This window comes from Macaca thibetana, chromosome 13 (genome assembly GCF_024542745.1).
Source record: "Macaca thibetana thibetana isolate TM-01 chromosome 13, ASM2454274v1, whole genome shotgun sequence".
NCBI lineage: Eukaryota > Metazoa > Chordata > Mammalia > Primates > Cercopithecidae > Macaca > Macaca thibetana.
Window position 1 is genome coordinate 31,584,498 of NC_065590.1, and position 14,920 is coordinate 31,599,417.

General features: G+C 39.7%; 1 non-coding gene across 1 annotated transcript; it reads left to right on the top strand.

Annotated features, from left to right (window-relative positions):
* The first annotated feature begins 13,534 nt into the window (after positions 1-13,534).
* Positions 13,535-13,638, top strand: LOC126934564 (small nucleolar RNA U13). The gene has a single exon (XR_007719027.1). It is a non-coding gene; the product is annotated as a small nucleolar RNA U13 (small nucleolar RNA).
* Positions 13,639-14,920: the final 1,282 nt, after the last annotated feature.

Sequence of the window (14,920 nt, forward strand, 5' to 3'; positions counted from 1 at the left end):
CCCTGCCCCCTCAGGAACTCAGCTGATTTAAGCAGTTTCTAGCTGCTTAAAGTTTTGATTCTAGTTCAGAATCTGCTCAGCTCCGTGGTTTTCTAGGCCCTGGTGGTGTGAGCTCACTAGTGGGATTTTCTGATCTGTGGGTTACACAGTTCCATGGGAAAAGCACAGTTTCCCATGTTGGATAGCACTCTCACTCACCACCTCCCTTGGCTGGGGGGTGGAAGCTCCCCTGTCCTGCGTGGCTCTCAGGTGGGCCACTGCACCACACTGCTCTTCCTTCCTTTCTATGGGTCACACCAGCTACCTAGTCAGTCCTGATGACAGAACCTGCATACCTTGGTGTGGATTTGCATGCTGTTTTGGTTCTTTTCAGTAGGAACGTCTCATCACCGCTGCTTCTAGTTGGCCATCTTGACTGGAGTCATTCTTTCTATCTTAGAGGTTCTGATAGATTTGTAGTAGTATCTCACTGTGGCTTTAATTTGCATTTTCCTAAAGGCTAAAAACATAGAACATCTTTTCATGTGCTTATTTATCTTCTGTATTTGTTTTTTGATGAAATGTCTTTTCATGCCTTCTGCCCATTTTCTAATTGAATTGTTAGCTTTTTTACTATTAAATTTGGAGGACTTAAAAAATATATATTCTTGACATTAGTCCTTTGTTGGGCATATGGTTTTAAATATTTTTTTCTCCTCTATAGTTTGCATTCTTATCCACTGTTACAGGTTTTTTCTGATTCATTCTAATTTCTAGCCTCTTTCCTTCAGTGCTGTCTTCAGAGGTGTTTTAGTACAAGGAACTCCTAACATGAAAATCCTTGTAGGATTCCAGTAGAGTCTGGTAAAATTGTTTATAAAACTGGTAAAATTTACATAAATATCTGGATCCTAGCTTCTCCAAAAGAATCAGGTAATCAGGCAACACTGGTTTGCATTTATTTTGGTAACAGAACTCACTTTAGATAGGCCATAAAATCTCTGAGTTTTCACTTTCTTCACTTTTTCTTATTGGTTAATAACCAGACTGCTTTATTTACTTCTGTTAGAGTTTGTATATGGTTGGTTTGTCCCACCAAATCTTACATTGAAATTTGATACCAGTGTTGGAGGTGGGACCTACTGGAAGATATTTGTGTCATTGGGGGTGGATCCCTAATGAATAGATTAATCCTCTCTCTGGGGAGGGATTGAGATTAATGAGTTCTCATACTATTAGTTCCCATGAGAGCTGGTTGTTAAAAAGAACCTAGAGGTTCCTTCTCTCTCTTACTTCCTCTCTTACCAGGTGATCTCTATACACATTGGCTCCCCTTTGCCTTCCACCATGAGCAAAAGCAGCCTGAGGCTTTTGCCAGATGCAGATGCCCAATCCTGAACTTTTCAGCCATCAAGAATTGTGAGCCAAATAAACCTTTTTTATTTATAAATTACCCAGCATTAAGCATTCTTTTATAGCAACATAAAATGGACTAAGATACTTTCTTTAGCTGCCTGGCTCTGGTAGGCATTAAGATTTTAACCACTGGCTGACATAATACAGTTTAAGTTATCTTGCATGATATGGCAGGCTGAATTATGCCCCCAAAAAATGCCTAAGTCCTTGTAAAACAAAAAGAAACTTCTAAGCCCCGCCCACCCTCACTGACCCCAACCATCGAATGGACTTCCTCCTCAGCCAGGGCACTCTTAAAATTTAACCCGAAAGACTGGTTCAAGCCATTACAGGAAGTGGGGGTCAGATATGCCTCAGTATACCTCTGGCATTAACATCAACACAGACCTTAAGTCTGATAAGTATTTACCATCTATTCTCTCTGAAGCCTGCTACCTGAAGGCTTCCTGTGCACACTAAGAACTTTAGTCTCTACAATTCTTTGTCTTAACCCAGACATTTTCTTTCTATTGATCCCAGGTCTTTATATAAACTCAACCAATTGCAAGCAGAAAATTTAAAAATCTACCTATAACCTGGAAGCCCCCTCCTAGCCCCTCACTTCAAATTGTCCCGCCTTTCTGAACTGGACCCATGTATTTCTTAAATGTATTTGATTGAAGTCTCATGTCTCCCTAACATGTATAAAACGAAGCTGCACCCCAGCCACCTTGGGCACATGTTCTCAGAACTTCCTGAGGGCTTTGTCACAGGCCATGATCACTCATATTTGGCACAGAATAAATCTCTTCAAACATTTTACAGAATTTGCCTCTTTTTGTTGATACCCTGATTCTCAGAATCTGCAAATACGTTACTTTATATAGCAAAAGGGACTTTGTTGTGGGTGATTAAGTTAAGGATCTTGAGACAGGGAATTATCCTGGATTATCTGGATGGGCTTGATGTAATCACAGGGGTTCTTACAAAACAAGAGTAGAAGAGACAGAGTCAGAGAGGAGATGTGGACAGAAGCAGAGGCTGAAATTATGCACTTTGTAGACAAAGGTAGAGGCTGCAAGTCAAGGAATACAGATGGCCTCTAGAAACTGGAAAAGGCAAGAAAAGAGATTTCCCATAGAATCTCCAGAAGCAGTGCAGCTCTGCTGATACCTTGGTTTTAGCCTGTAAGATCTATTTTAAGTTTCTGACCTTCAGAATTGCAAGCTAATACGTCTGTGCTGTTTAAGCCTATAAGTGTATGGTAATTTGTTACAACAGCAACAGGAAACTAGCACTCATCGTTTAAGTTTATTTACTGCCTGACTTCAACAAATCCCTTAATGCTCGTTTCTTTCCCCTTTGCTCCATTCTCTGTATACCCTATAGTCTCCACATCAAATTACTCATCTTTCCCCAGGACACCATGTTTTTCACATCTCCATGATTTTGTGTCATTCTTTTTGCCTAAAATTCTCTCTCTCTCCATAAAACTTCTAACAGAGAAAGGGGAAGTGTACTTTAATATTAGTAACTACTAAAGATGTTTCTACCACTGATAGTGCAGACAAGCTGAAGTTGATGAAAGACACCACAGATCATTCCACAAGTTTCCTACCTGAGAAATACACCCTATTATAAGAGTCCCATTAACATACCCTAATTTGGAAGGATTCAGGCTGGAAAAGAAGGCAGTTCTCTGTGGATCGGGTGGGGAGTTACTGGCTTGATGTCCTTTTAGCATTGTAGAATAACACTGGGAAGCCAAGGTGATGGGAGGTACAAAGGCAGGTATGGGCATGGCAATTGGAAAGGTGACAAATGGTGGGACCTCCTAAAGATGCAGCTTCTTTGTGCCTTTCTGTGCATCCCAGTTTTAGTATTTAGCATGCTATGCATTTGTAGTTAAAATCTAAAGCTAACTTAAGAGTTGAGACTGTAGTCAGCCAGGTTCAGCTTTGCTTGCGGCACTAGTAGTCCCAGAAAACAGAGCAGCTGTCTCCCAGTGGCACAGAAAGAACTGCTCTAGCTGACAGCAGTCGCATTTGCACTGACTCAACCAAGGCAGTGAGCACCTCCCACCACATGCCTATGAAGACGAGCTGCTCCCAGGCTGCTGGGCACCACTCAGTCTGATTCCTGGCTGGACTCACTGCCAAGTCTGCTGAACCACTTTGTTTTCCAAGATCTACAATTCCACCAGTATGATCAATTAATATTGCCAAGGCACCTGCCACAGTTGGCCATGGCTTCCGGGAATGGTAGTGACAACAGATACATAGGCAGGACACAAACCAAGCTTTGTGGGTAGTTCCCAGCATTTTACCAAAACTGCCTCTTTTGCTGCAGGGAGTTATTTTCCATTTCAGATCTGGAACTTTCCATTCGAGATGCTCATCCTCTTTACTCCAGCCAGCCTCGTCTTCCACAGGCAGAAGCATTATCTTAGGCTTTCCCTTTACCCTCTTCTCATAATTCCTCCTTATGCAGCCCTTAAGTATGGCTTGTACAGCACAACAGAGCTTTCCTCTTAAGCCTGAGATCTTTCATGGCACCTCTTCCTCTGGCACGGCACTAGCAGGGCAGTAAGATTTCAGAATCTTGAAACCTGCTGCCACTGCTCGTCTGCTTGATTTGCATGACAACTAGAGAGTATTTTAAGATGCCGGCTCCTAGCGTTATTAATCCACCTAATATGTCTCTGAGGGACTAGGGGGCAATCTTGTAACTCCATGCTGGTTTTCCAACAGTGTTAGCATGGGCTTTTATCAGAGACTTTAGAATTTTCAATTGCTTCTATGTACCTACGTCCAGGATTTCTTCACCATAGTTAGTTCTTGTCACATGTTTAACCTGCTGTTTTCAGAGAATGATGAAACGTAATGAATTCTTTTAGAATCATATTGTTTAAGGAAAGGTAGAGGTGTGGAATGAAGAGAAAGCATTACAGATGCTCAAAAATCAGCCCCAGCTCTAAAGAGATAAGGCAGCTTGGATTTTCTGATACTCTCCTTGAACTTTCCAATCAGGAAACAGGCACTGGGAGAGAGAAACCACATTTTCCTCTCTTTTTCAAAACAGAATGTTGCCCAACAGGTTTGTGCTATTTCTGATATAAAGCCCGTGTGGGCTGTGTCATCCAATTATATCACTCTAAGATCTTTGTGATAGATTAATTTTCACTCCCAGTTGATGAAATTGTTGTCTTTTTTTCCTCTTATGTCTTCACAGGCTTTTTAGCAGAAAGTTGAAAAATGCTGCATTTGGGCCTGCTAGCCAGATTGCTTGCTAAATCAAAACTTCTAGATGTAACTTTCAAAAGTCTGTTTTGTTCTTTTTTGGTCTATTCAGAGAAGCCCATTTTATGGATTGTAGAACAGGGCTAAGTGGAGGTGATTATTATGGAGAATGAGGAGCTGCATTCAGCCTTTAAAAAGCCTTGATTTGAATGGAAAGCTCAGAAACCCTAAGCTTTTACATTTCTGTACTTACTGGAGTCCTGGTGTCAATTTTTCTTTCCTTTGGATGACAGACATGTAATTTCTAGTTTATTGTGCCTTTACAATGCAATGCCTGATGCTTCGTTAACAAACAAAACAACACATTGCATCTCGTGTCAGTTAATGACATCTTCTCTCCCAGTGTATGGCTTTCTTGAATACTCAGAAATTGTCTTAAAATTTGAGGAGTTTTCTTTTGAAATATTGCTGTCACTCTAACTCCCTATCACCCTTTTAGTCTTCATCTTTGGAAGAAAAATTTGCACTTGTTGCCACATTCTCACCTGCTCCCCGCCCCACAGGCCCCCAGCAATTTCCCCAACCTCTCCCCAGTCACTTCTTTGCTTACTGGATTCTGGGCCACCATCAGTCCACGGCAACTCATCTTGAAGGCCACCACTGAATTGCTAACAGCCAAATTCAGCCTCCAAACTTTTTCTTACCTGATTTCACCTCCTGCTTCATTTTTTTTTTCATTTTTTTAATAGGAAAAATGAATGCGAACAACTTTGAATTTTCTCAATCTGAAATCACCCATTCTTACTCCCTTCCCTGTTGAGTGAGCCTATCTGTTGTTCAAGTTCCGTTCTTGAGACCCTTTCATTTCCTCTAGAATCTTCCTCCATCAATAGCTTCTATAGTATATTCGGATTTCCCCTTTCTAGTGGCCACTTCCAAATTAGCCTATTAATGTGTTTGAGTATGTCTCATCTAACACACACAAACACACACACACACACTTTGTCCCTTGATCCTGCATCCTCCTTCAACTCTTAGATTATCTTTCCTTGAATAGCCAAATTGGTTAGCAAAACAGTTTCCACTTGCTATCTCCAAATTCTCACCTATCATTTTCTCTCAAAAGCTTCAAACAACTTTTTGTGGCATCTAATGGGATGTTTGTATAGTTTTCTTTTCTTATCTGATCAATGAATGTCACGAATTATTTAAACAAAATGTTCATCAATCCTTGGAGTGTTTTTTTTTGTTTGTTTTAATTCAACCTGCTAACGTTTTATTTGGCAGTTTGCATGTCACAAAGATTTATCCCTGTTTTTTTCTAAGAGTTTTATAGGTTTAGCTCTTACATTTAGGTTTTTGGTTTTCAATTTATTCTTAAGTTAAACTTAGGAATTTATATTTAGAATCTAGACAGTGGTTCTGAAAGTACTGCTCCCACACCAGCAGCATCAGTACCTCCATAAACTTGTTAGAAACGCAACTTTTCATAGGAATGTTTTCACACTGTTGGTGGGAATGTAAATTAGTTCAACCATTGTTGAAGACAGTGTGATGATTCCTCAAAGACCTAGAACCGGAAATAACATTTGACCCAACAATCCCATTACTGGGTGTATACCCAAAGGAATATAAATCATTCTATTATAAAGATACATGCATACGTATGTTCATTGCAGCACTATTCACAATAGCAGACAGGGAATCAACCTAAATGTCCAACAAAGATAGAGACTGGATAAAGAAAATGTGGTACATATACTCTATGGAATACTATGCATTCATAAAAAGGAATGAGATCATGTCTTTTGCAGAAACATAGATGGAGCTGGAAACCATTATCTTCAGCAAACTAATGCATGAATAGGAAATCAAACACTGCATTTCCTCTCTTACAAGTGGGAGCTGAACAATGAGAACACATGGACACATGGAGGGAACAACACACACTGGGGCCTTTGGGGTGAGGGAGGTGAGGGAAGGGAGAGCATTGGGATGAAGAGCTAATGCAAGCGGGGCTTAATACCTAGGTGATGGGTTGATAGGTGCAGCAAACCACCATGGCACACGCCTACCTATATAACAAACCTGCATGTCCTGTGCATGTATCCTGGAACTTAAAATTAAATTAAATTAAATTTAAAAAAAAGAAATGCAACTTCTCAGGTTGTAACCCCAGAGCATTGAGTCAGAAACTCTGGGAATGGAGAACAGTGATAGTGGCAGGAGGCAGCCAAATGCCTGAAGCCAAACCTGAAACCAAGCTACAAGTCAAATTCACAGACTGAATTGAGAACCTGTCTTCCCATTTGGTGCACTTTCCTCTGAATGCTCCCTACCCTTCACCTATTTTACATACTTAACTTTCCCTAATTGGTTTTTTACACTGTCATGCCCACCTTTGAGTGGTGCCTTTGTTTTAAAATTTTTCACGTACTCACAAACCAATCAGCACACACTCCCCATTCTGAGCCCATAAAAGCCCTGGACCCAGACACACTGAGAGAGAAACCACCCGATTTCAGGTAAGGGACCACCCTCATGTTCACCCTCTGCTGAGAACTGTTTCATTGCTCAGTAAAATTCTTCTCCACCCTCCTCACTCTTCAATTGCCAGCGTGACCTCATTCTTCTTGGATGCAGTACAAGAACTTGGGACCTGGCGAATGCGGGTACACAGAAGGCTGTAACAACTGTAGCCCTCTGCCCTCACCAGTGGAGGGCAACTGCCCCACATGACAGAAAGCAGTGGTGGGGATGAACCAACCCTGGAGCCATGAACCAGAGCAGGTTAAGGGGCTGACAGAGCTGTTAACATGCTGTTGTTCATCATGCTGCAGATGATGGGACTAAAAGAGCTAATTATCATGCTGTAACACCCCCTCTGAGGCTTCAGGGTCAAGGGCACCCCAGCCTGGGTGCCACTGTATTCCCCTTGTCTGGACACCAGAGTCCACTATGGGAGTGGCTTGTGACATGCCTGCTCCAGCCACAAGCACCACACAGAGCCCACCTCTGTGCCAGCACTTGGAGAGGCCAGCTGAACCCTGCACTCTCTTGCTCACACACCACCTCTCACCATGGGCTGAGTGTGCAGTTGCAGCCACTGTGGAATCTGCGCCAGAGTGCAGGTTGGACTCTGCCAAGCATGCTGAGTGGATGGCGCATCTCCTGCAGTGAGCCAGGGCCTGAGTAAGGCCCAGACAGGGGCATTGCCAGCTGGAGGTCTCCACCTGAGAAAGAGACTGAGAAAAATCCTACATCAACACTAATTTGTGTTTTAACGAAACTTCCAGGAGGTTCTGATACACAGTCAAATTTGAGAAACATTTTACTAGAAATGCATGTTTTTCATCCAAAAACATCCATCACCTCCAAAGGTTTCTTCCTGCCCTCTTTATTTATTTATTATTGTGCTAAGAACACTTAATACAAAATTTAGCATTTTAGCAAAATTTTGCAATATAGTATTGTATACAAAATTATGCAAAAGTATCTATTATCTTTTGTGATAAGAACACAACATAAAATTTACTTTCTTAGCAAAAGTATGCAATACAGTATTGTTAATTGCAGACATTACACTTTTTCAAGTAGATCTCTAGGACCTATTCACCTTATACAAGGGACATCTTGTACCCTTGGACTACTGCCTCCTAATTTACCCCTCACCCCAGCCCCTGGGGACCACCACTTTACTCTCTGCTTCTATGAGTTTGACCATTTTAGATTCATCATATCAGTGATATCATGTAGTATTTGTTCTTCTGTGTCTGGCTAATTTCACTTAGCATAATGTCCTCCAGGTTCATCTGTGTTGTCATAAATAACAGGATTTCTTTCTTTTTAAGGCTGAATTATATTCCACTGTCTCAGTCTGTTTGAACTGTTATAACAAAATACTGTGTGGCTTATAAACAATGGGAATTTATTTCATTCAGTTCTGGAGTCAGGAAAGTTCAAGATCAAGGTGCCAGCAAATCTGATGCCTGGTAAGTGTCATTTTTTCACTGTAACCTCAGGAGAAGAAGGGCGATGAATTTCTCTGGGGTCTCTTTTATAGGGGCACTAATCCTACTAATCCAACTTATGAGGAGTCTGCCCTCATGATCTGATGACCTACCAAAGTTCCCACCTTCTAATATTTGATGGTTAGGATTTCAACCTATGAATTTTGAGGCACACAAACATTCAGACCATAGTGCCATAGACCAAAAGCACATATATTTATACACCAAATTTTCTTTATCCATTCATCTGTTGATGGACATTTAGACTGCTTCCATATCTTGGCTATTGTGAATAATGTGGGAATAAACAAGGGAATGCAGATGTCTTTTTAAAATCCTGACTTCAGTTCCTTTGGATGTATACCCAGAAGTGAAATTGCACGATTATATGGTAGTTCTATTTTTAATTTTTTGTAATTTTTTGAGGAACCTCCGTAGTGTTTTCCTTAGTGGCTACAACAATTTCCATTTCTACCAACAGTGTCCAAAGATTCCCTTTCCTCCATATCCTTACGAACACTTACTTTTTTTTATATATACATCTGTGTGTGTGTGTGTGTGTGTGTGTGTGTATCTATAGTATCCATTCTAACAGGTGTAAGGTGAAATCTCATTGTGGAAAAATCATATTCAAATAGATGTTAAATAGACATTCATATGCAGTTTACCCTTGAACCCATCCATATACAATTTACCCAGTTTACACGTTTGAACTGTGCAAGTCCACTTATACAGAGATTTTCTTCCACCCCTGCTACCCTTGAGCAAGACCAACACCTCTTCTTTCTCCTCCTCAGCCTACTCAATGTAAAGATGATGAGAATAAAGATCTTTATGATGATCCATTTCCCCTTAATGAATAGTAAATATATGTTCTCTTCCTTATGATTTTCTTAATAGCATTTTATTTTCTCTAGCTTACTTTATTGCAACAATAAAATATATAGTACATATAACATACAAAATATGTGCTAATTGACTATGTTATTCATAAGGCTTACAGTCAACAGTAGGCTATCAGTAGTTTAGTTTTAGGGGAGTCAAAAGTTATGTGTGAATTTGAGACTGCATGGGGGTAAGGCATTGCTAATCCCAGCATCGTTCAAGAGGCAGCTGTAATTTAATATTAGTTCTGGACAGAAATTTTTTAGAAATAGGATGATAATTTTGTTTGTTTAATGTGAGAAACATGCACACACTATCATAAAATTCCAGGGGATTCCCATTAAAGAGAAGTAGAGAAGAAGGATAACCACTGTGACAACTATGGTTTAACAGTGTTCTGTTAAATTGTCTGTTATTAAATTGTCTATTTAATAAAAATAGATACCATGCTTCTGGATACAGAATACTCAATATCATAAAAGTTGTCTACAAATAAACGTGTACATTTGATAGAATTAGTAATGGGAAGGTGTACAATACTGAGATGCTAAAGTTCATGTGGGTAAATAGGCAATAATAGTTTATAAATTTTTTAAAACAAAACTGGAACAGGGATCTATAATACTAGATATTAACGCATATACATTTTCAATAATTAAGAGTGGAGGCTTTGACTTGCAATTCTGATGGGGTAGCTTGCTATAGAACAATGCTCCTGCCAAGAAAACAAGAAAAACCAGATAAAACACAAAAACCATCTGTTTGAAGGCATTGATGAGCTGCCAAGAAAAAAGAAGATAATGGAGTGATATCTTTAAGTGCTGAAAGAAAATAACTAGAATCCTATAGTGTTAAGCAAATAACGCTGTGGAGCGGAAGAACTGAATAAAGCAAATAATGTCCATACAGAGACCATTTCCCCCTTGCAAGCTTCCCTCACTAGAATTATGATCCCAAAGGCCTTTGGATTCAACTTTTATTTAGGTCTGATCCTTAGGGTGGAGTAAAAGGGAGACAGACAGCAGAGGGCTTTAGTGTTGCTTCTGTGCCTTACCCCTAGAAACCAAATTTCCTTTCCCCTGCTCCTAGTTTTTGTTCTTTTTCTTTTTAACCCCAGTTGGGATACAGGGAAGACTACAGTTCCTAGGGTTGTGGCCATGCTCTATGCAGAAACATCTCTAGAGAATCAGGGCAATTCTGCTGTCTTGTAGAGCTACTTCCTTAATTCTTGTCTCTGTTTTTGTATATCCCCCTGGGATAAGTAACATGGGGACTTCAGTAGCTCAGTCTTTGGAATCACCTGCTAAGTATTCTTAAATGGATCAGAGGGTGTGACTTATCTTTACCCAACTTTTGACGTAAGAATTCACTCAGTATTCCACTTTCCATCTTAAATGGGGTTCAGTGATTCTGATTAGCCAAGGCGACAGATTATGCATCAAAAGATGCTATCGCCCTAATTGTACAGTGCCAAGCATACGCTATGCCTCACATGGCTGCTTCTTTCAAAAATGGCCTCTCCATCTCTTCCCAGGCAAACCTCCTCACTCCTCACTAAAGATGAATCAAGAGCAATCTTTTCCCTCCTCTCTTCATTCCACCTGCATGGGAGGCTACTTCTTCTGGACAGTCAGAAGTTTTTTTTTTATCATTATACTTTTGTTCCCAAAGAGATTAATTTGTCTTGCTATTTCAAAGCTCTCTCTTAATTACTTTCTTTTTAAGAAAACTATATTTAAAGAAGATATTTTTGGCTTGAAACAATAATGCCTCTTTAAGCTGCTTAGACATGTGCATTTACTCTTTGAATCAACAATCTCAATTCTAAGAATCTATCCCAAATAGACACTTGCAAAAGTATAAAAACATGCATGCACATGGCTATTCTTTAAAGCATTTTTTTAGATAGGAAAAGAATGGAAATGACACAAATGTCTATCAATAGGTGATTGCTTGACTATTGAGAAGGAATTTAATGTAGGGAAATTGCTACAAAGGAATTAGAAGAGATAAAGAGCAAATGAGTTGGTAGGGAAACCCAGAGATAACAACATCAAGCAGCCCTACCATCTCTAGGGCCAGAATGACAAAAGGAAAAGCTGGTATAACAGCTAGGGCTTTCCAGTGAGACTGGAACCTTATAGGAGATGTGGCCAGAGACACAGCCCAAAGCAGAGGAGAGAGAAACCTGCTTCTTTCCTCTGTGCCTCTGTGCCTCTGTCTCCTACACTGTCTAACTCTACCTACCAAGGAAGGCTGGTTTGCAGAGGTCAGATCAAGAAAAGCTGGGGAAGGCAGAGGATGCAAATGAGACACTCAGATTCAGTTTCTACTAACTGCTTTTTCCCCCCCTCACTTGGATATGAGTCCCATTTCTTTGTGTATCCCAAAACGTTGTTTATTGAAAATTAGAGCCGGGCGCTGTGGCTCACGTCTGTAATCTCACCACTTTGGGAGGCCAAGGCCGGCGGATCACCTGAGGTCAGGAGTTCGAGACAAGCCATGACCAACACGGAGAAACCTCATCTCTACTAAAAATACAAAATTACCCAGGCGTGGTGGCACATGCCTATAATCCCAGCTACTCAGGAGGCTGAGGCAGGAGAATCTCATTGCAGCCTGGGCAACAAGAGCAAAACTCTGTCTCAAAAAAAAAAAAAAAAAAAAAGAAAGAAAGAAAAAGAAAAAGAAAGAAAGAGAATTTAGACACTTTGATAATACAGCAACTCTGGGTCATGGTTTTCTTTCCTGACATTTGTTTTTGTTGTTTTGTTTGTTGAGTAGCTTGCCTGGGCCAAATCTGTGAAACTGGTTTTCCCAATGGCTGCTTACGTCTCTGTTCCTTTTTTTTTTTTTTAAGTTATTGTTGTTTTTATGTTGGACTTATGAGGGGTCTTTCTTCTTTCTGTGTAGCATAGTGGTCAGCCAATGATTGGGCAGATGCTATACTCAAAACACTTGAGCCAATAAGGTTTCTGTTCTCTGTTGATGGATTTCTATGCAGGAAGAGTACAAACTTCAGGCTGTTTTCAATTTTCCTCCAGATTTTTCTTCCCACCAGGCTCTTTTGCACATCTTCTCTGTGTGTGCAACCTCAGTGTTGGCCAGTAGTTTGTAGAGGGGCTTGGACCATCTTGGTCTCTGTCGTGGATATGTATAGCCTTAGCTGATACTATGCTTGTCCCAACAAAAACCTCAGATTAGAAAAATCACTGGTCGATTCCACTGACTCTTTGCCAAGACTGTCACTTTTACTGACATTGCTGCATGGGCATGGCCCACCTCTCCAAATCAAGTGTTCCCAGTATGACCATGGTAGCAAACTTCTAGTTGTCACAGCCTGTTCCGCTCTCACAAAACATCCATGTCAGCCAGGCTGGCAGGAGCTTTCGAGTTGTCCCAGTACAAAATGCCCTAAGCTCCCACTAATATTCACAATGCCACAGGTTTTCAAGCATAAAAGCTTCTCCAATTGGCTCTGCCTTTGGCAGATTCCAAGAGCATAGACATAGTTGTTTTTGTCATTTTTGCTTAGCTTGGCAGTTGCTTTTGGGGAGAGGATTTGCTAACCTTCTTACTAAGCCACACCCTGAAGTTCTGCTTCATTCATCTAATAAATATCTATTTCATACATTCTTGTAAAAGGTATTTTTCTGGGCATTGAGATTCCTTAATAAATAATACAGACCTAGTTCCTGTTCTTATGGAGCTTATGCTTTTACAAGGGAGATGACAAGTGACCATATAATCATTATTTAATTACAAACGTAGTGAGTGCTACAAATGGCAAAGCGCTTAGACTTCTGTTTTTGTTTCATGTCTTATTGAATCAGCCATAATTTCTAGAAAATCATTACCATAACTTTGTAATAGCAGTGATGCATGTAATTTTCATGTTTCTGATTTTGATAGACAGGCTTCTAATGTGTAACCACTAAGATAAATGTTTTTTGAGATCATGTTGAAGAATTACATATTTATTCCTAGTTTTCTAGTATGTTTTCCCCTCAAAAAAATTATGTTGAGATCCTTTTGTGATTTGTAAACTTGATGATTAGGATTTTATGCTTAGGCATGAGATGTGCCTCCCTCATATCTTGTTATGACATTTGTACATTACCCATCTGATTCGAGAAAAATAAAGAAGAAAAAAATTATGTTGAAAGTTATCAGATGCTTTTTCAGCATCTTTTAAGATTTTTATATAAGTTTTCTTATTAGGCTTGTTTGTTTCACATTTCATGTATTGAGATATTCTAATAACAAAGTACTTTGCAGGATTACAGTAAAATAAACTAGATGGAGATGGTGATCATTTAAATTTACCTGAATTTCATTGGCTTGTACTTTGTTTAGTATTTTATTGAAAGTGAGCTGGGCCACTATTTTGGTCCTATCATTTTCCAGTTTTTAATGATTTTTAATATTTTTCTGTGATCTGCAATTGTTCATGTAAATGTGTGACAATTTAAACAAAAAGAAGGGAAAGAAATTTGGTAATTTATAATATTATATTAGTTATAGGGCAGGAATACTACCTAGGCCCCAGACCCACAAAACCAAAATGTTTTACTAATGTATCTTGAAGAACTTTTTAAAAGATTATCCGGTTTATAATCTTAAGTTCTTTAGCCTTAAAAATATATAAACCTATGTCATAAGAAGTTAATCTGACTGGCTTTTATTTAGTACTTTGAATTTAGTTCTAAATCATAACAATGACAACTCCTCAGGATAAGAAAGATGGAGAAGTCCCACTAGGAAGAGAACTGTGAATTCCATGGCACCAGTAAGTATCTGTTTATTGTATACCTGTCCGATTGAATTAAAATTATTTACTTACATGTAGATAATCCCCACTGGCCAGTAGCATCTTATGGTGATGACTTAATCAGTCGTCTGCCCCTACATCCTGGTGCAGCTCCCAGCACATGCAGTTACTTCAAATCTTTATTGTAGGAAGGAATGTATGGGGCTATAGAGGACACCCCAAAATCTAAATGCCAATTCTTATTCTTCCAATGTCCCAATAAAATACCTAAAGAAGAGACATTATACAGGCATAGAAATGATTTAAAGATTAGGTTGAAGGAGGAAAACATGCAAATGTCAGGGACTTTCACTGATGGATGGACAGTTGTTACAATGTACACAGTGCTTCTGCAATGATCTCTTACCAAGAGGAAAGGCAGCCTGCTTTCCTAGAGATGCCATCAGATTCACAGAGACCTGTACAAAATGTGTTTTCTTGAGGGTCCACATCTAGTTACACGAGCTCAGGAAAGTCACATAATTTTTCTGGATCTCTGTTTTTCCAGCTGTAACATACAGGGGTGATAAGTCTGTTTGAGAGTCTCTTCTGTACCTCATATCTTTTGATTCCAAGATGAATGAAAAATAAGCACTGGTTTT